Below are 22,562 nucleotides of genomic sequence, written 5' to 3' on the forward strand. Positions count from 1 at the left end.
TCACAGTAGATGCAATGACAGTGCTTCTCCAGCAGTTGGAAGTGAGGGCTGATAGTAGATCCTTCAACCAACACCTTCACTCAAAAAAAGTTAAGGCACAAAAAAGATTGACTGAAGCTACTTAGTTTAACATCATTTATTGAAGAAATGGTGGAGTCTTTAAAAAAGGATGTTATAGCAGAACACTGAGAATGGCTTTGAAAAATGGAAATCTTGCCTGATAAAAGTATTGAAATTCTTGAGAAAATAGAGGAAACTGTGATTGTAATATGTTTTGATTTTCTGAAGGTGTTTGCTAGCACCCATGCATTAGATTACTGAATAAGATAGGAGCCCTGAATTTGGAGGTACTTTATTGACATGCAGAGAGGATTTTTGAAATCCCAATCAGAAAAGTTTGATCAAGAGTTTTATTTCCGAGTATGTTAATCTGTGGACTACCACATAAATATGTTCTGGGGACACAAAAAATTGAAAAATACTTTGATGACTTAGATGCAGAAAGTGAATATGCTGTAGACAAATTTGAGATTGACTCAAAAATTGGAGCGCAGGCAAGTGGTGAGTATGAGACAAAAAGAACTTTGCGGAAGGATAAAGATAGGACAAGAGAGTGAACAAGGAGCTTTGTATAATCATGTAATGTGTATGAAATAAATGAGAACAGACATATGCAGTGAAGTTATGCATTTTAACAGGCAAGATAAAGATTGAATTCAGAAATCTACAGGGAGTCCGGATCGCCGAACCACAAAGAGTTAGCTTTTAATTTCAACTGTCAATAAAGATGGCAAATGTCATGTTGGGGTTTGCTTAAAAACTAATGGAATATTGAGATTAGGAACAGTCAGATAGAGCAGCTAATGTGTGGCTGAGGAGCTGCTGCAGGGGTTAGGATTCTCATTTTCGATCATTGGAATCTCTTCAGGGATAGAAATGACCTGTATTAGAGGGACCTGAATTGGAAGGGGACAGATATTCTTGAGGGAAAATTTGCTAGCAGTATGCTGAAGGTTTTAAACTAGTAGGGGGGGGGGGGGGAGTGGTGGGAACCAACAAGATAGAGAGAAAAGAGAAATTTTTGAGGTAAGTGCAGTGAGCAATTCTAGGAGTCAAGGCAGACAACAGTTTGGCAAGAGCAAGGTAAGACTGCTAAACTGCACTTGCTTCAATGCAAGAGGCCTGACATGTGAGACAAATAAACATAGGGCATAGATGGGAATGTGGGACAAGGATATCATTACCATTACAGAAATGTGGCTCAGGGATGAACAGGACTGGCAGCTTAACTTTCCAGGATATAGATGCTATAGAATGTATAGACAGAGGAGCAAGAGAGGAGGTGGAGTGGTGTTTTTGGTTATACAGAACATTACAGCTGATGCACAGAGGATTTTTCTTGGAGGCTGCCCAGTGATGTTATATGGATGAAACTTAAAAATAAGAAAGAGTTGATTACCTAGCTGGGATTGTAAAATGGGCCTCCTAACATTCAGTGGGAAGTTTACAAGCGAATATGAAAGGAGGAATCTGCTATCTGTCAGAAAAATGGATGATGGTAGGGAATTTTAACATTCCAAACAGAGTTTGATATAGTGTTAAGATTTTTAATTGGAGAAATTGGTTAAGTGTGTAGAAGAAAACGTTGTTATTCAATATGTGGATGCACCTCCTAGACAGTTCGCAATACTTGATCTTCTGTTGGGTACCAAGGCAGGGCAAATGACTGAGGTGTCCACAGGGGCACACTTCAGGGAAAGTGATCATAATTCTATTGCTTTAATAATAATGGATAGGAGAAAGGATAGAATTGATTTAAAAATGAATGTTTCAAATTGGAGTGTGGCCAGTTTCGATGGTATTAGACTTTGAGAAGTTGGTTGGGGGAGGTTATTCAAAGGTAAAGGGACGGCTGACAAGTGGGAGGCCTTTAAGAATGAGACAATGAGAGTTCAGTGAAACTTCTGTTTGTGTGAAGGGCAAGGGATGGGAAAAGGTCAATGATGAGACAAATTGCAACTCCTGTCCAGAAAAAGAAGGGGGCATTCATCAGATATAGACAGCTGGGATTGAGTGAATCCTGAGAAGGGTATAAGGGCAGTCGGAGTATACTCAAACAGGAAATCATGAGGGAAAAAAGGGGACATGAAATTGATTTGGCAAATAGAATTAAGGAGAATCCGAAAAGATTCTAAAATTATTTTAAAGTAAAAAGAATAACTAAGGAGAGAATGCAGGCCTTAAAGATCAACATGGCTTTCCATGCATGGAACCACAGGAGATTGCAGAGACACTAAGCAAATATTTTGCATCAATATTTACAGTAGACAGGAGCATGGAAGCGAAGAAACTTGGGACATAAATAATGTGACCTTAAAAATGAGTTCATCTTAGAGAAAAGGAGGTGTTGGAGGTCTTAATGTAGAAAAATGGAAATAAATACTGGAGAACTGAATGGGTTTTCCCAGAACTTTGTGGGAAGCTAGGGAAGAGATTCCTGGACCCCTTGCTGAGATATTTGTATCGTTGATAATCATAAATGAGATGCCAGAAGACTGGAGAGTGACTAATGTGGCAGCATTATTGAAGAAAGTTGGATTGAAAAGCCAGGGAACTATAAAATGGTGAGCCTTTCACGACAGAGATGCTGCCAGACATTCTGAGCGTTTCCAGCAGTTTCTGCTTTTGTTTCTGATACACAGCATCCACAGTTCTTTCAGTATTTATTTAGTAGTCAGAGCATTAATTTTTGGATTGGAGGTCTGTTAGAACATAACAACATCCGAATATAAGGAATACGATCAGGAGTAGGCCATCTGACACCACGAGTCTGCTCTGCCTTTCAATAGCGTCATGGATCATCTTTCAATGGACTGAGACTCCACTTACCCACCCGCTCACTATAACCTTCATTCCTTTACTGTTCAAAAAATCTATCTTCACCTTTAAAACATTCAACAGTTTAGCCTCAGCTGCTTCACTCGGCAGGGGATTCCAGAGATTCACAACCCTTTGGGTGAAGACATTCATCCCCAAATCAGTCCAAAATCTGCTGCCCTTATTTTGAGGCTTGCACTGTAGTTCTGATTTCACCCATCAGTGGAAACAGCCTCCCTGCTTCTGTTTTATCTATCCCATTTATAATTTTACAACCCCCCTCCCCCATTCTTCTAAATTCCAATGAGTATAATCCCAGTCTGCTCAATCTCTCCTCATAAGCCAACCCCCTCATTTCCAGAATCAACATGGTCAAACTCCTCAGTAAACCCCACCACAGTGCCATCTCATGTCAGGCAATGAAAAGTGTACAGAGTACTCCAGGCATGGCCACACCAGCGTCCTATACAGCTGCAGCAGAAAGTCCTAATGTTAAACTCTATTCACTGGCAATGAAGGACATTATTCCATTTGTCATCCTAATTAGCTACTGGACTTGCAAACTATACTTTTGTGTTTCATGCACAAGAACACCCAGGCCCCCCTGCACAGCAGCATTCTGTAACTTTTCACCATTTTAAAGTAGTCCACTTTGGTATTATTCCTACCAAAATGGATGACCTCATGTTTACTAACATTGTACTCCATCTGCCAGACCCTTGCCCACTCACTTAGCCTGTCCATATCCTTCTGCACACTTTGCCCTATCACTCATTTAAGTGGCTTCTGTGAACTACATCACACTACACTTGGTCTCTAACTCAAAGCAATCTATCTGAATTGTAAACAATTGCAGTCCCAACAATTGTAACCAATTGCAGTCTCAGCACTGATCCCTGAGACACATCACTAGCCACTGATTGCCAACCAGAAAAACACCCATTTATCCCCAGTCTTTGCCCAATTTTTCATTTCTGTTAGTTAACCAATCTTCTCTCCATGCTACTGCATTGCCCGTAACACTGTGCATCTTTATCTTATGCAGCAGCCTTTTGTGGAGCACCATGTTGAATGCCTTTTGGAAATCCAGATACACCACGTTCACCAGTTCCCCATTGTCTACAACACATATTATGACCTCAAAGAATTCCAATAAATCATTTAGACATGACCTGTCTTTCATGAACCCATGCATTATAAAATAAATGTGAGGTGTTGCATTTTTGTAAAGCAAACCAGGGCAGGACTTGGGGAGTGTTGCTGAGCAAAGAAACCAAAGGGTGCAGATGCATCATTCCTTGAAAGGGTGGGGAAGAAGGTGTTTGGTATGCTTTCATTCATTGGTCATAACATTATGTGGAGGAGTCGAGATGTCATTTCTCAGCTGTACAGAACATTTATGAGGCCACATTTAGAATTATTACAGACAAATCTGTCTGATCATTTTTATCAAGGATTTTGTGAAACTTGAGATGGTGTAGAAAAGATTTCCAAGAAAGATGCTGGAACTGGAGTGATTAAGGTATAAGTCAAGCTGAATAGGCTGGGGCTTTTCTTTTCCCTGCAGCAAGAGGAAAGAAGGCTGAGGAGTGGCCTCAACAGGACTTAGAAAATCAGGCAGGGCATTGATATGGTGAATAGCCAAGACCTTTTTCCTCAAGTGGGAGAGTCCAAAACAAGAAGACAGCAGATTAAGGTGAGAAGAGAAATGTTTGAAAAGAACCTGAGGGTTAACCTTTTCACATGTATGGATGGAAAAGCTGCCAGCGGTAGTGGTCGAGGCTGGTTCAATTACTGCATTTAATAGGCACCTCGATGGGTGTATGAACAGGTAACATTTAGAGGAAGATTGGCCGAATGTTTGGCAAAAGCTACTCAGTCAGATTGAGATATCTGGTCAGTGCAGTTGGAGCGAAGGGTCTGTTTCTGTGCTGGATATCTGTATGACTATAATGTTTGTTAAAACTGAAAAGAAGCTCTACTCTTACCACAGCTGGAATACTGTGACCTGTTCTTGGGACTCATATTCCAAACAAAAGGTACACTGGAATGTGAGACAATCCACATGAGGTTTAGTCGACTAATCCTGAAGATGGAGGGACTGTCTTGAGAGTAGCGATTGAGTCGTTTGGGCCTATACTCATTGCAACACAAAAGATTCAGCGGTAACATTCTGAAACATCTATTATTTTCAGGAAAATTGATGGTGTAAATGCAGAAATGTTGTTTCCCCTTGTGGGAGAGTTTCGGACCAGGGAGTAGAATCTCTGAATTAGAGGTCACAAATTTCGGGCAGAACAGAATTTTGTCTCCCAGAATGTAGTGAATCTGTGGAATTCATTTCCACAGTAGACTGTCGAGGTTGGGTCATTCAGTATTTTGAAGGCTGATATGGGCAGATTTTGATTTGGTAATTGAATCAATGCTTACAGTTAAAATCCTGAAAAGTGGAGCTGAGGATTATCAGTTCAGCCATGATGTCATTGTTTGGAAGACCAAACTCCATTGGCTGAACAAGCTGCTTCTGGTTCCCTATCATTGGTCTTTGCTCTAAGTTAGTCTTTTCAGAATTATATAGGCCTCATTTAAATTAACCTCCATTTCATGTTTGAAGCCCAGCTGCTTCCATCCCTCCTCATCATGAACAAAGACAGGGATCGCCTTTCTCCCTGTTTCATGGCATTGCACTCTGTCTCTAATGCAGTGACTACATTTATAGTCCTCCAGTTCTGTTGAATATTTGTCAAACACAACCACAGTTGTCACAGAAAAGGTTAAAGACAGAACAAAACTACATTTAAACTGCCATATCAAGCACACTGTCGGCATGTGTTGCATGGAATACACACATTGCGTATTAAAGCTGTCTCAGCACTCAACCATTAAACACTGCAAGGGTTGTTCATAGATGATTTGCTTATGTGTGTATGTATGTCTGTGCCTGTCGAAGATAATCTACTTGTATAACAAAGTTTTGATGCATAGTGTTGTTCCCTTTTTATTCTGGTATCAAGCATTACAAAATCAGAAAGACAGTGGGGAGGAGATCAAGCCCCTTTAAATGGCTATGTCATATATTTTCCGTGATTGTACAGCTCATGTAATGTACTGGGTAAATCTCCCTCTACATTGCGCTGTCGAATGCAATCATGTCAAATCCATTTTGGTTTAGACACAGAGTAGAGCTGCTTTCAGGATTCCCTAAAAAAAACGCTCCCAGCGTAGGTACAACACAGAGTCGATACAGAAAAAATCGACATCTACAATATTAAACATTCCATGAAATGTGCAGTGAAGGTCAATTATAGACTAAATATGCATTACACTGAACCATTAAACATTCCTCAGCCAAGAATAATACTGCTGAGATACAATGAAAACACTAACACAGTAAAGTCTTGCAGCCTCATTCCTATCAAGCATTTCCAGATCACTCAATACTCAGACAGATTTTTGAAAATATCTTGCTGTACTGACTCAAATCTCTCGAAAGAAATAGATGAATATGGCTGAGAGCATATGTTGGTGAGGTGTTGGCTTCATGTTATTAAGGAAAACATTGTCCGATTGTGGAGAGGCAAAACAAGGCATCAGAGAAAAAGAAAAATGGGGGGCAAGCAGGAGGGGAAGAGAGAAAAAGAGAGTCAGAAATATTAGCGGTGCCAATGTATCTCTTAATTATAGTTTTGTTTGACTAAACATGACAATTGATACCTCTGTCATTCAACAATCATACAACTTATGCATTAAAAAGTCCTAACATCACTTAGTATTGGGATCCATTGAGGTATTTACATTTTTTCCGCAATTCGTGTACTGGGCTTGTGGGGAAATATAAATTGGGGGTTTGTTGTTCTGTAATTTATTCTGAGAATTCTATTTCTGTGTTTATTTACATAAATGCTTAATTGGTTTCAAGGAAGTGATGGTGACAGCAAAGCCAGATGAAAGAAGTGATTTGTTGGTAAGATTCAAATCGAAACAAGTTTATTTTTAGTGTGTTGACCGTTTTCAGAAGTGAATACAAATTCATGAAGACGAATTGCAACAGATTTTATTCATTTCTGAAAGATAAACACAATTTAAAACTTTTATTTAGGTTAACAATTCAGTTCTGAAAATTCTGCCATTAAACTTCAATGTTGAACTGGATCTACACTGAATGTTCCACTGAGTTATATTGTAGTCCTATTAGACGGTGCATAATCACTCAAAGTGCGTTTTAGAATATTCACGTGAAATACTTGAAATGACATCAGGAACTGCCGCAACAATTACATTTAATTGATATAGTTGTTACGAGGTTTCGTTACACGTATTACTTAATGGTAAGGGTCAACAATGAGTCCCTATCCCGAATTGCCCATTGAATAGCTTGCTAAAGCCACTTCAGAACACAGTCAATTACTTCCCAGTGGGTCTGGAATCTCATGTCGGCCAGACCAGGTAAAGATGACAGATGTCTTGTCATTCGTGAACCAGCTGTTTTTGTATTTTTTCTATTGACTCGGGTTACATGGTCATCATTTGGCTTTCTTTCCGATTCCAGGACGTCTTTAAATTCAAATTTCAACCTGGGCAAACGATGGTATTCCAAACCCCGTCCATTCAGCATCAAACTGGAGTTTGGGAATACTGGTGTCATGATACCACCACTGTGATCCTAATATTGGAAATGCACAGAAAGCGGTCACAAACAGAAATACAATAAATCTGACACTTTACATCATGAACAAACATTGGAGTGCAATACTGGCAACAACTCTCTTGCTGTTCACAGTAACATCACAGAAGACTTTGCATCCAATCATCAGTCTGAAATCTGTATCGGACTCTGAAGAGTTTGCCTCACCGTAATTTGCATTATTGAATTCTTCACTGAATTATGAAAACGTTAGTCAAAAATCCCAAGAAGGTGGTCATCAGCTACCTTTTTGAAGGCCTGCTATCTTGCTCGGCTAATTATGGTTGATCTTTCTTAAGAAGCTTTATTACAACCAAATGGTTTCTCAGTCGAGACTGTAGTGCTGGAAAAGTACAGCAGGTCAGGCAGCATCCGAGGAGCAGGAGAATCGACGTTTCGGGCATGAGACCTTCATTAGGATACGTGATGAAGGGGTTATGCCTGGAACGTTGATTTTCCTGCTCCTCGGATGCTGCCTGACCTGCTGTGCTTTTCCAGCACTACACTCTCAACTCTGATCTCCAGCACCTGCCGTCCTCACTTTCTCCTGATGGATTTCTTAGTCTGGTTCGGCACAGGAAAGGACCATCACCTTATTGTTGAACGGGTAGGGCAGGCCAGGTGGGAAGGTCAGACGTCCTCCTCTGAAGGACAATACTAAACTATGTAACATGCTTCAAACCTTTGGTAGGTCTGTCATTATCGTTCATTATTCCAGCGTTTTCATTCATACTCTTTTATTAACTGAAGCTACCATGGTAGGGACTGATTCTGGAACTTTACTCCAAACGTTTTGATTGCTTATTACATACTCATAATGCCTCCTCAACCACTTTATCAAACTGTCATGTTAGCTTCAATGATTTTTTTTATTGACTCATGGAACATGGTGGTTGCTTTTAGATGTCCGTAGATGTCCTTCAGCAGATGGCAGTAAGCTGACTTTCTGAAATAACATGTTCCAAAATGACCTGAGGAAGGGAATTCCAGATTTTGACCCAATTACAGTAAAGGATCGGTGAATATTTCCATGTCAGGATGCCGAGTGTTTTAGAGAGGAGCTTACAGTGGAGCTGTTCCCATGTATCTGCTGCTCCTGTCCTTCGAGATGCAAGTGGTAGTGGGAAGGTACTGAGAAGGAAGTGGCTAAGTTACTGCAGTGTAGTATTTTAGATAGTGCCAATGGCAGGGACTAAGAATCAGATTTGGAGGCAATGGATGCTTGTGGATGTGCTACAGGTCAAGTGGGATGCTTTGTCCTGAACAATGCCAATCTTCTTGATTGCAGTTGAAGCTGCTCTTATCCAATCAAGGGGGGAGCTGTGCTATTAGCCTCCTGACCTCTGTCTCTTAAACAGTCAATTGGCTTTGCGAATCAGGAGGGTGAGTTATTCGCTGTCGTATACCTAGCCTCTGGCCTGCTCGTACAACCATTATATTTAAGTGGAGTGTCCAGCTCAATTTCTAATGAACAGTAAAACCTGGGGTGTCGATGGTGAGGGATTCAGTGATGGTAACACTATTGAATGTCAAGGGATTTTGGTTAGATTGTCTTTTATTGTCAATGGTCCTTGTCTCGCAGTTTTCCGGTGTGAATGCTATGTGCCACTTGTCATCACAAGTCTGGATATTGTCCAGATTTTGTTGCATTTGAATGTTGACTGAGGAGTCACAAAAAAGTGCTATATTAATGCAGATTTCACTTCTGACCTTCTGATGGAATGAAGGTCATTGCTGAAGCAGCTGAACATGATTGAGCCAAGGACACTTTCTTTCGGAACTCCAACAGAGAATTACTTTGGCTGAGACGACTGACCTCTAACAAGCAGAGCCATCTTTCAATGTGTGAGGTCTGACTGCAGGCAGCAGGGAGGTTGTCACCTAATACCCATTGAATCCAGTTTTGCTGTGACTCCATAATATCACACTCTGTCGAATGTGACCTTAATGTCAAGGGCTGTCACTCTCCCATCGTTTCTGGAATTCAGTTCTTTGTCCATGTTTAAATCAAGTCTGTAATTCAGACATGAGCTGAGTAGGCCTTGCATGACCCACATTTATGCAGGTTATTGCTGAGCTAGTGATGCTTGATAGCACCATCCTACATCTAACTCATGATTGAGCATGGACTGAAGGCGCAAAAAATCGCCAGGTTGGTTTGACCTATTTTCTGTGCCCAGGACATTCCTGGCCTATTTTCCATGCCAGTGTTGTACCTGTACCGGGATTGATTGGCTAGCACAAGTCATCAGTATTATTGCCAGAATTTTGTCAAGCTCCATAGCATTTGCAGTAAGCCCTGCACCCACCCACTCCCCCCCCCCCGCCCCCTGCCCAACAGTGTCTTGATTTCACATGGAGAGAAGCGAATGCCCAGCTGACAGGTATCTGTGATATTGGTGATCTATGGAAGATACCGAGATGGATCAGACAACTGGCACTTCTGGCTGAAGATTGCTGTGAATGCTTCAGCCTTAACTTTTGCGCTGATGTGTTGTGCTATCCAAAGCAGAGAAAGGGAATATCTGTGGAGCTTATTCCTTCAACGAGTTGTTTAATTATCAACTTTAATTCACGACTAGATGTGGCAACACTGCGGGCTCAGACCACAGTTTCCCGAATTAATGGTCTAGCCACAATATCTCCAGACTATAACTCCAAACCCCCCACTCCATGATGTGGATATTCACAACAGAAGATCGCTTATCCTTTATATTGTGTAGATTCCAACAATGCATCGCATATTATCTTAAATTGCTAGTCTCGAAAATACTTTACTTCAAAGACTTTAGGATATAATGTTCTGTTTTCAATTCTTCTCTCCAACCGGCAAGATCATCGATGTGACACTGGCTTTCCTCCTCATTAATTGCAAAACCAAATGTTTTTCACCTCATCTTTGAAGATACTGATCAAAATTGCTACGTTCTTGACTAGATCGTTCATATACGCTGCAAACAGCAAAGGATCCAGCACCAAGTCATATAGTAAGGCACTGGACACAAGATGTCTTCACAATGACTACGTTCGACCATTACCTTCTGCCAAAAAATAAAACTTCGATGCCTTTGCCAAACTGCACCAATCCCATGAACCCTTACCATATTGAAGATGCAATATCTGGTCAAAAACCTGATTGAAGTCAAGAAGCATTACACATAATTTTTATACCCGATGTCACTTCTCATTGCCTCTCCGGAAAACAGAATCAATCACTTCCGATATGATATGACTTCCACCAAAGCCATGCTGAATTTTATTGCTTAAACCTTACAATTCCAACTTCTAATGAATGCTGTCTCTTAGATTGACTTATTAAATTCCCCCAAGCTTTCTACGTTTAAACATTGGTTTATGAGTGAAACTACACAATGTCATTTAGCTCCTTTCACCTGGTGGTAACGCTGCTTATCTCTCTGACCGATAATTTGCTCTCGCTGAAATAATCTTCTGTCTCTTCTGTTTCATTGTGGAAAATGGGAATGGAATTGAATACAATGTTGAGACCAACAACAATCTGTCCGTTTGTTCTTGACACTGTCAGGTGTGTTCACCTTCAGAGGTAGGAAGACTGTTTGTGCTGATAATACGGAAAGTAGCGCCTCGTGTATCATTCTCAGCTGGAGCGCAACTTCCTGTTTCTATGTGCCAACAGCAAGCCACACATCTCACTTCTGATCAGAAAATAAATCCAGTGGATACAATCTGGCGGAAACATCTGCCAATGTGGCCTATATCAGGACACAGAGTGTGATGCGATCACATCGAAGTGACATTTGCAAATCGACCTTTCAATCTCTGTTTCACGGTCTAATTCCAGGACGTCATTGGACGAGTCTCTCGACCATCGAACAAGCTCATTCGATTTACTAATGTCTGGAGCACATTGACATGCACCTTTTCATGTCTTTGATCTTGTACTACTTGTTAGTCTTTCTTCAGATTTAATGTTCCCAGTTTTTGATTATGTCTTCTGTATCCATCACCTTCCCAGCCGAATACATTCTGTTTGATCTATTTCCTAAATTTTGATCAACTAAACAGTTTTGTACAGACAGGTATGTCGGTGTGTCAGATTAACAGAATCAATATATGGAGAGATCACCTTGGCTGTATCAAACTCTGACCGACATTGAATTCAAATAAAGCACAGCACTGTATGGTTTCAAACTTTGCAAACCCTCTCTCTTTGAAAGAGCTTATTCTAACGGTTAATTATTTTCTTGATTATTTCAGAAACTATGACTAAAATCCCGATTTTTAATAAAGTTTCAAATATTATTAAAAGTTGCAGCACTGGCATTTCCTACAGTGAGCTTTGTGGTGTTTAAATATTTTGGTCAAAATTTGCTTCAAGCAGAAGACTTAAACATTGGTTTTTCCGAGTTCCCAGCCATTGTCCTTGCAGTTCCATAATAACTGCAAGCTATTGAAAAGCCCCACAAAGAACAGAATGTCCAGGCCCTGTACACATCGAAACGCCATGATGTAGCCTCGAAGCCCTCCGTTTCTTCCTGTCACGCCAACCCAAGCAGTACATGCTCAACCTCAAACTACATTTCCTTTCAATCCTCCCACTTCCTCCAAACGAAAGGGGTAGCCATGGACACCTGTATGGACCCCGCTATGCCTGCCTCTTCGTCAGATTTGTGGAACAGTCTATCTTCCACAACTACACTGGTATCATTTCCCACCTTTACCACCGCTACATTAATGACTGTATCAACGCCACCTCATGCTACCACGAGGAGGTTGAACAGTTCATCAACTTTAATAAGACCTTCAACCCTGACCTAAACTTCAGAGGGACCATCTCGGACACCTCCCTCCCTTTCCTAGACCTCTCCACCTCTGTCTCCAGTGACCAACTAAACATTTACTACAAGCCCTCTGACTCCCACAGCTACCTTGGCTACACTCCTCCCACCCGACCTTCTGTAAAAATGCCATCCCTTTATTGTCAATTCCTCTGCCTCCACCGCACTTGCTCCCAGGAGGACCAGTTCCCCCATAAAACATCCCAGATAACCTCCTTTTTCAAAGATTGCAATTTCCCCTCCCACGTGGTCGACGATACCCTTGAACCCCATTCCTCCAATCTCAACAGGGAGCCATTCTGGTCCTCAACTTCCAACGCACCGACCTTGCATACATCATATCATCCTCCGCTGCTTCCACCGCCTGTAAACAGACCCCATCACTCGGGTATATTTCGCTCCCTACCCCATCTGCATTTCGGTGGCACCATTCCCTCCGCGACTCCCTCGTCAGGTCCATGCCCCTCCACCAGCTCACTCCCCACCCCTATCACCTTCCCTTCCCACCACAGGAAGTGCAAAATCTGCGCCCACGTCTCCCCCTCACCTCCGAAAAGGCCCCAAATGATCCAGAGAAATTTATCTATACTTCCACAAATGTCATCTGATGTGTCTGTTCCTCCTGATGTGCTCTGCTCTACATCAGGGAGACAGGACACTAACTTGCTGATCATTTCAGAGAACATCTCTGGGACACCCGTGCCAACCAAACCCACGGCCCCGTGGCTGAACACTTTAACTCCCTCTCCCACTCCACCAAGAACAGATCAGTCATATTCTGTTCATTTCCAATGAATAAATACAAAATAACCGAGCCTGAATTTGGGATGATATTAACATGATTTATTTCGAACTAAACATGAACAGATTATTTTGACATAACAGGTGGAGAGATTCGCTTCCTTAAAAAGCAGCTCAAGTGATATAAGCTGGCACCAAACCGAGTTTGCTCAATACTGAGGCAAGAATACAGCATACAGTCTTGAGTGAAATAATTAAAGAAACTATCTTAACACCGGAACAAGATAGAGTTTTTAAAATATAAACAAAGACACAAGTATTTTAGGATATAATAGAAAAGTAATTTATAGTATATTGAAATGCAAACAGAGATGTGAATTTGTGTCTCTACATTCTTCCTAGCTAAATTAATCATTTCAGAAATGTCTTTGTTAAATTTCATGAATCATTCGTTGGTCCATTCCACGAACCTTGCTAGGTCCTTGTTAAATTCTGAACCATCGCCTTCCAGGTTCACGGTGGTTGTGAGTTTCATGTTACAGCAAATTGTGATGTTGTCCACTGTATGTCAATGTCTTAGATAAAAATATAAGCAATCACAGCTCCAAACATTTACAAAATATCACTATGGATCTTCCTTGAATCCAAAACACATTGTCCCTTTGATCAATGATTTCTAAAATTTACTCCCATATCTATTGTGAAGGACGTTTTCAAATAACTTGAAATGCAAATGGTTCATATCAGTCGGAATACAGTAACATTTCATGTGTTACCCCATACAAAAAGAAATCAAACAATATTCACGAGTTGCTCTAAGCAAGTCTATGACGAACTGTTTTATCAAACAAAATCATTTCCAATGTTGTGAGGGCTCGTCTATCTTCTGTGCAATGGTCTGAATTTTGTGTCTGACTGCAGATGAAACTGGCTGAATTGGAAAGAAGTACAGTTTGTGCCTTTCACATTGTTAATGTATATTGCTGACTTTAGTTGAATAAAGTGATGTTGTCCCAGGCATCGTCTGGCACCATTGATTAGACCATTAATTTCCACATAACTAGCCAGACTATCAGGTGCAATGTATTGATCACATTGAAACGAATGCTTGGAATATTTCTGGTGTGCAGAGCCTCTGAACGAGACAAAGTAGGAAAGATGAATTTAGGGTAGTAGGACGCTTTCACGACAGAGAGAGATCACTTCGCCCATCGCACCTGTATCACGTGAAGACAGAGCCTTCCAGCCAACACCCAATTTATATCATGTTGTCCATAACCCTGCAGGTGATAGCACTGTAAACATTCGGGAACATTGTGTAGGGTCTAATCCATTATCAACATAGATATGATCTCCAATGCTGTAAATCCTGGCTTATGGGAAAAAGTAGGGGCAGAACTGTATCAATATTCAAACAGTTGGTACAGCCCTGAGGAGCTAATAGGCCCATTTCTAAACGTTATTTCCCAGGACATTTTGACAATTCTTGACTTAATATCATTGTAACCTGACATGAAAAAAATGCAGACATGTTCCCAGAAATGCTGACAGCAACATACCTTTATTCAGCCAAGATCAGCAACATAAATTAAGAAAGTTTTTAAAAAAAAAACTTTCTTTTAACTGATTATTGACAACACGGATTTCACAAATGCGAAGTACAGAGAGGAATGGTGGAGGGTTGTGGGTGGGCGATGTTCATTGTTCCCTGATGTCTGGTTGCGTTTGAGAGCAACAGATGAACCTGCGAACCAGATTCAGGGTGGTACTGCTGGTATTTCAGCAGATACTGTGTAAACGGCATTCTCCCATAAATCAGCAATGACACAAACATTTATTCTTTATGGTGTTTGAAGCCAAAGAAAATTGAAAAATATGGTGGGACAAGTTCCTTTCATTTCATTGAACTGGTATCAAGGGACACTGTCTGTGGACCTGGGGTGGCAGGAGGATCTTAAACAGCAGAATGTGAGGGAACAGTCACCGTTGGATGTCCAGATAGACTGGAACTTCTTTCACTGGAGGGTGAGAGTTCAGGCGCTGACCTCATATAAGTTTATAAAGTCATGAGTGGAAAGGTGAATGGCTCTAATTTACATGATTCATACTGGAAATATACAAAGCTTTCGTTTCAAAAATATCACATATCAATAAACTCCACCTAATAATCTGGCTAGTGATGTGGAAATTAATGGTCTAATTAATGGTGCCAGACGATGCCTGGGACAACACTTCTTTATTCAACTGAAGTCAGCAATATACATTCACAATGTGAAAGGCACAAACTGTACTTTTATCCAGATCAGCCGGTTTCATCTGCAGTCAGACACAACTTAAAATTTAGACCATTGCACAGAAGATAGACGAGCGCTCACAACATTGGAAATGATTTTGTTTGATAAAAGAATCCATCGTAGACTTCCTCAGAGCAAATCATGTTAACACACTAGTTCTTTTTTGTGTGTGGGGGGGTAGTGCATGAAATGTTACTTTAATCCGATTGATGCACTTCCAAAGTTATTTGAAAACGTCTATCACAGTAGATACGTGAGTAAATTTTACAAATCATTGATCAAAGGGGACAATCTTTTTTGGACTCGAGGAAGATCCATAGTGATATTTTGTAAATATTTGGAGCTGGGATTGTTTTCAATATTTGACTAAGACATTGGCGAATTTTCCCCATGGTGGGGGATTTCAACAATAGGGAACATGTTTTTACAATGAGTTGAGAAAAATTTAAAAATAAATATCAGAGACAACATTTAACACAGAGAATGGTTTTTTTGTGTGGGATGATCTTACAACGTTTAGAAGACATTTGGATAAGTAAATGAATATCAAATGTTTGGAAGGATATGGGCCAAGTACACACAGGTGGGATTAGTTTAGATTGGGATTATGACTGGCATGGACTGGTTGGACCGAAGGGTCTGTATCCATGTTGTTTCACTACATGACTCTCTGACTATTTATCAATTTTTCTCAAAATTAAGCAGTGCTGTAGTGATCCTCGAATGAACTGTTGATGTTACGGTTGTGTCTGAGACTCTGCGAATATTTCCTTCAATGAGAGGAGTGACTAGTTCTCCAAGTTACATAACTAATAAATAAACTTTCCTCCAGCATTGTTGCTGAGTCGATTTGTTTCTGAGGAGGCGGTGGTTATGTTTTGCGGTTTGCTTTCCACCAACTGGTCAACAGTGAGACAAAATATCTTTGATCCACTGCAGAAACTCCACCTGCTTCCAGTAAATGAAACTGGGAACTCAAGGACCTTTTCTGCAGTCAGTTTAATTGCTGCCAACTATTGTATCTGGCCTATTAAAGTGAAAATGAATCAACTAAAGTAAAATCCTACCAAACAAACTATATTTTCCCATTTACTCACAATGGATACATTTCACTTGGCATTTCTTCTTTAAAAAGGAAAGTCACTGAATACAGCATTCACTGTGTGACTGTCAGAAAACAGGACATTGAATGCAATGACGTTCTGGTTAGTTCAGTCTGTTTATTGAGTATCTTTAAAACTCCTGAATATAAAGTTAATGGATCCAAAATCCCACATTGCAGTCACATTTGTTATCATCTCAAAGTAAATTAACAAACTTGAATTGGTTCACACTCACATCACTTATTGCACCATTCTCTGATTCATGCATCTCATTAAAACTGAGTGGGTCCTTTATACATGGTTAACACTGGTGTAGTATAACCATGAATGTTTGCTGATTTTTATGAGTTATCTCCCCCTGTCAGAGCTATCAGTGAGCAGAGAAGTGTACTGTTTATGACCTACATTTGTGGTAATGATTATTGTAATACTCTCTAATTTAACCAGACATTCCTGATGTACCCAGACGGTTAACTTCAATGGTTTAGATGTTGAGGATTTTTTTAAAAAAACGTATGGACTATCCTGTTCTATTTCAGTAGATGCTCTTTCAAAAGTTTCCCTAGGTGTTATGTATCACTGCCAACTCAGTTTTTGTTTCTCAGGCACACAGCTTTCCTTTAATATGCATTTTAGGGTCGGAGCAATTTGAAAAAAAAAGATGCAGGGAGAGACATTCTGCAACGTAAGTAGATGCTTCTAATCTCCGAGTCCAAACTGTTTAGTGACATACACTCACATTCTGAACACAATCACTTTAGACATGCTCCATATCCGGTTGCCAAATTGAATTTAGAAACGCAGATTAGAAATAGTATGTTATTTTGTAAAGTGAGAGAGACTTTGAGTGACAGCAAAAATAAAGTCACTAATTTTGTTGGTTAATAATATTATTGAAGTTCTTTTTAGCTTTATCTGCTTGTGGTGGAATGTAGAATTAAAGGGAGTTAACTTCTAATTGAATATTCTAAATATAATCACTTTGGACAAGCTCTGTGTTCAGTTGCCTAAATTGAATTTTGAAATGTTTAGTATGAATTATATGTTATTTTGTAGTGGGACAGAAACTGGCTGTGTCCTGGGAAAACAAGCTCAATTGTTCTACTAGCTGGTAATATGTTTGAACTTTGATTTTAGTTTTATCTGCTTGTGAATGAATGTAGAAATAAAGGAAGCTAACATCCAAATGAATTTGTTTTTTAAAAAACAAAATACTTGCAACTATCATGTGAAACAGACCTGAAGCTACTCAATTTTACTTCCACCATTTAAATAAAAACACTCTCAAAGAAGCTATTCAGCAAAATAAATATCCCAAGACGTGTATATGTCCATGTTTAAGCGTAACCTCGTAAATACATGATCCCATGTGTTCGGGCTGTACAAGCTGAGACCAGGATCCAGTCTCAGCCTCCATCAGGAAACCAACAGGCGGAAGCTGTAAGCCTGCCCCTTCCGATCGCCATATAAATCCTGGGCACTAGACCGTAATTCAACACTCCTGGGTCGGCTTTGTTTAGAAAGATCGTGACAGAACCGCTTCCCAGAAGTTATCAGATTGATTGTGTCGACAATTTTTCTCAGTTTATTACTGACTTTCTTATGATGTGAATGTTTTTTGTTCAAGTCTGTCTTTGTCACTGTCTCAATGTTAGTCTACCGCTGGAATGTCAAAGACTCAGCCATCATTTAATCTTCATTAATGCTCGTGGTTTATTTGTTTTCTTTTTTAAAGGTGTCCAATCGGAGGTTGTGTTGACTCAGCCAGAGGCAGAGACTGGCCGTCCGGCAGGCAGCCTGAAACTGACCTGTAAAACCTGCGGCTTCGATCTTAGCAGCAGCTCAATGCACTGGGTCCGACAGGTTCCCGGACAGGGTCTGGAGTGGCTGCTTTGGTACTATAGTTCATCCAGCAGTAACTATGCACCAGCGATTAAGAATCGATTTACTGCGTCCAACGACAATTCAAATAAACAACATTTTCGCGTTGGACATGGGAACCTGAAGATCGAAGACACCGCCATCTATTACTGTGCAAGATACCACAGCGAGAGGAACCAGGGCTGGACCCATTCAAAAACAGCTCGAGGGAACATTTTGTCAATTCCACCATAACCTGACGGTCAGTACGAGTTTTAAATGCAATTATACCAACTGCGATCTGAAGCAGATCTCAGGCTGCCTCTTACATAACTATCAAAGAGGAAATGTACCATTTAAACTAGCAAACTGGTGACACAATGGGAAAATGTTTTGGGCATGTCATATGTCCTGCTATCACTTCGATCAATTAAATGCGCGGACAAAATGTTGGTTTTAATATATCTGACAGCTCAGGAAATCGCTGCTAATTGTCATGTCAACTATGGCATTAATTCTGAACATGATCAGTACTAAATGGCTCTTTCAAATGAAAATTGCGACCTAGAGTAAAGAACAGAGAATGAGTGTACTGGTCTACATCATTGTGATACTACAGTGGGTCACAGTGTTGTGCACAGCGACGTCCTCATACAATAACCACTGACAAGGATTTATCTCAAGTTGGTGATTTCTACAGTGGCAGGAGTGAGAAATAATGTGAGATGCAATTTAAACACAATCCAGTAGTGCTAGTTTGTACAAATGTATAATTTGTTTCTATCTTCTTCGTGAGGATTGTCAAGTTAAATGCAGACCAAACCTGGAAAAGTATTCCAAGCTTTCAAAATACAATGAAGAGTAAAAGCTGAAATAATGCACCAAGTCATTCTTAGAGGAGTCTGAATCACTGCTTTCTAGGAAGTGAAGAAATTATCTGCATTTTACAGTTTACAGTCTGTCATAGTATTTGACACAAGGTGTCGCACAGTGATATAACTGGAATGACACTACAATTATGATCAATACAAAAACCTATTCAGCCTCCATTGTTTGAAACTAGTCAGTGATTACTTCTACAAACCGTCTTAAGTTGCAGTGCAGTATTAGTTCTGTGCGCTTTTATGCCAGTATTACTATTTAATTTGTAAAATTGTTGGGTAATTATTGATACACCAGTTGGGGATTTTGAGAATCAGCTCATGTGTTACTCTTTGAAGGATAAAACAGTATTAAAATTTATCAAGAATGATCAGAATTCACTAGCGCAATTATGTGATGAAGATTTATCGTGACTTTATTTTGCCTGTGGTTCTGAAAATTTAAAATGATGGTAGATTTTTGATTTGTTTTATGCAGAGCTGGTTATTGTGTGACCCAGTCCAGAGAATGTAACACTGTGATGGTCTTGATTACTAGGGCCAAAGGACCATGGTGACAGTGACTTCAGGTAAGAACTTAGAACTTTCTCAGTGACTTTTTAAAAAACTTTCTATTCATGTGACTAATTTCTAAATTAAATGGAACTCAGATTCTGTGCTGAGTTTGGTTTGGTTTGGATTGATTTTTGTTCACACTGATGATAGACTTCAGTTAAGGCTCAGCAAATAGTGAAAATGGTGATGATGGAGTCAGTTGTTCAGTGTATCTCTTTTTTGATCAGATGGGCATTCTGTGTAGCTGGGTTACTTGAAACACCTAATGTCTCTTAATCAGTCAGCTATAAATAATGTTTAATGTCAGTGGCATCCTGACTGTGAGTTTTATTATCAACAACAAACGCAAGAATTCAAACATGTTCGAGATATTACCAAACATGATTAAAATATGTTAAAATATCATTATTCATTTCTTGAATATATGTTCTTACCATGATTACATTTTCTCATTTATTTTGTTAATTAGTTGATGACAAGCAGGTTAGAAACTGTCATAGAATTTTCTTGCGGTGCTATATTTCATTCTGTTGATTAGATTATGAGTTTGTTTTACTTTATTCTGTTGAATTGAGTTGATTGGATTTTGAGGAGAAAGTGAGGACTGCAGATGTTGGAGATCCGAGCTGAAAATGAGTTGCTGGAAAAGCGCAGCAGGTTTTTGGATTTTGGCTTTGTTTTAGTTGATTCGGTTGAACTGTGTTGATTAGATTCTGACTTTGTTTTTACTTGGTTTTGTTGAATTGTGTTGATTGGTTTTTGAAATTGGTTTATTTGATTCTGTTGAATTGAATTGGTTGGATTCTGATTATGTTTCATTCAAATCTGTTGCTTTGAGTTGATTGGATTCTGATTTTATTTTCCTTGATTCTGTTGAATTGAGTTGATTGAATTCTTATTCAGTTTGTGAAATTGATCTGCGTTTTCATGCTTTCTGTAATTGGTGTTTTCTTTCTGGTGAGGAGAATGTCTCTCTGGATTACTGTTCATTACCAATATTTGTGAAGTTCTTTTGTTTTTCACGAATAATTTCTGCATTTGTTCAACTTATATGACACATTTTTCTCTGCTTGATTGAAAACATTACATCCATTTGTAACGGTCTGAAAACTAACTTAAGGCAGAAACCCAGAAGTGTGAGAAATGAAAAAAAACGAGTTTTTAATGCATTGACATTTTTAAAAAAAGAACTCAGTTCTAATTGTAAACTAACTTAATTTTGTTTTGAGTAGCCTCATTCAAAATAAAATTTGGGACTAAAATCTGAAACTGCAGAATTGATAAGTTTATGTAATTGAAACTAACTTAAAATTATAATGTGGTAATATTTGTCCATTCAGTAATTTTGATTTGACCATGAAGTGATTAATCAATATATGCATTTAACTGCTCTAATGTGTGCTGCACAGGATTATCATGATCAAGAAGGGTGTGCAGGTTGGAAATAAGTTGAACTGTTGCCAGAAACGTTACAGCTTTAAGTGTTAAGTCCCCTCACAAACAAGGCTGCTGTTATGACTTGTTATTTCTATTCAATTTAATAATTAGTTTGCTTGATTCTGAGCAGCTTTGTTAGACTTCAGTTTGGTCTTTTTTTGTGAGGTTACATCATGTTCTTGGTTCTGTTGAAAATGTTTGCAGAGCTAGTTCTGCTGCAAACACACAGTGTTGTGATCTGGTGATCGTGGATCTGTTGAGGAGGCATTGTGCTTGGGTAACATTAAATGTGTTATATTTGGGAAACCGTTTCTGGTTTCTACATTGTTTTTGCAATGTTAACACGGTTGGTGACAGTGAACCGCTCCAGGTTCCTCATTCAATGCAATCAGCTTGCGAGTTGAAATTTCATAAAGCCTATTATTAAGTGAAAGGCAAATCGCAAAGGTTTTAGAAATGAAGGGAAAACAGATACCTTCAGGTGCCATTTTTACTTAAAATAAATAATTACGGATTAATCTAATCCATGCTCCACAATCCACATTCAGAACTCCACTATCTAGTTCAATCACAAAGTCTGTCTTTAAACAGTTTACAAGTCATAGAGAAATATAAATAGAAGTTCAAAAGTCTAATGTACTAATAGTTCTTGCTCTTGAGTAAAAATGCCATGACAGTGTTACAGTTGATCAACAAACACCTTTCAATTCCGCTGTACACTACATACATATTTTTCTGGCTGGAAAAGATCATTGGCAAAGACCATTTGGAAATTCTGCTCAATTCTATGAAGAACCGATCAGTTTCACTGCTTTAATCAGTTTCACACGTAACTTGAGTTAATTAATTGTTATGTCCCTGATTAAACTGGATTTGCAGGATAAAAATAAACCATTAACTGAATTATTTAATCTGCACAGTGCTTTAAGCGTTCCCAATCTGTGCATTTTAAATAAATAGTTACATTTGACAACAAAACATCAACTGAAGAGTCATTCTTTCGGAAACAACTGCTATAGTGAATTATGTGACCAAGGCCAAATTTCGAATTAATTAAAATAATCCACCCATGAACTCGCAGGGCAGCATGGTGGCTCAGTGGTTGGCACTGCTGCCTCATAGCTCCAGGATCCCAAATTCGATTCCACCCTCGGGTGACTGCCTGTGTAGAGTTTGCACATTCTCCCTGTGCGTGGGTTTCCTTCGGGTGCTCTGGTTTCCTACTACAGTCCAAAAGATGCGCAGGTCAGGTGATTTGTGCAATTTAGCACAGCCATAGTGTTCAGGGATGTCTAGGTTAGGGTGCATTAATC

General features: G+C 39.5%; 1 pseudogene; it reads left to right on the forward strand.

The window, feature by feature from the left end:
- The first annotated feature begins 422 nt into the window (after positions 1–422).
- Positions 423–22,562, forward strand: part of LOC140489023 (Ig heavy chain C region-like) — a 36,880-nt pseudogene continuing 14,740 nt past the window's right edge.

This window comes from Chiloscyllium punctatum, chromosome 18 (assembly GCF_047496795.1).
Source record: "Chiloscyllium punctatum isolate Juve2018m chromosome 18, sChiPun1.3, whole genome shotgun sequence".
Taxonomy (NCBI): Eukaryota; Metazoa; Chordata; class Chondrichthyes; order Orectolobiformes; family Hemiscylliidae; genus Chiloscyllium; species Chiloscyllium punctatum.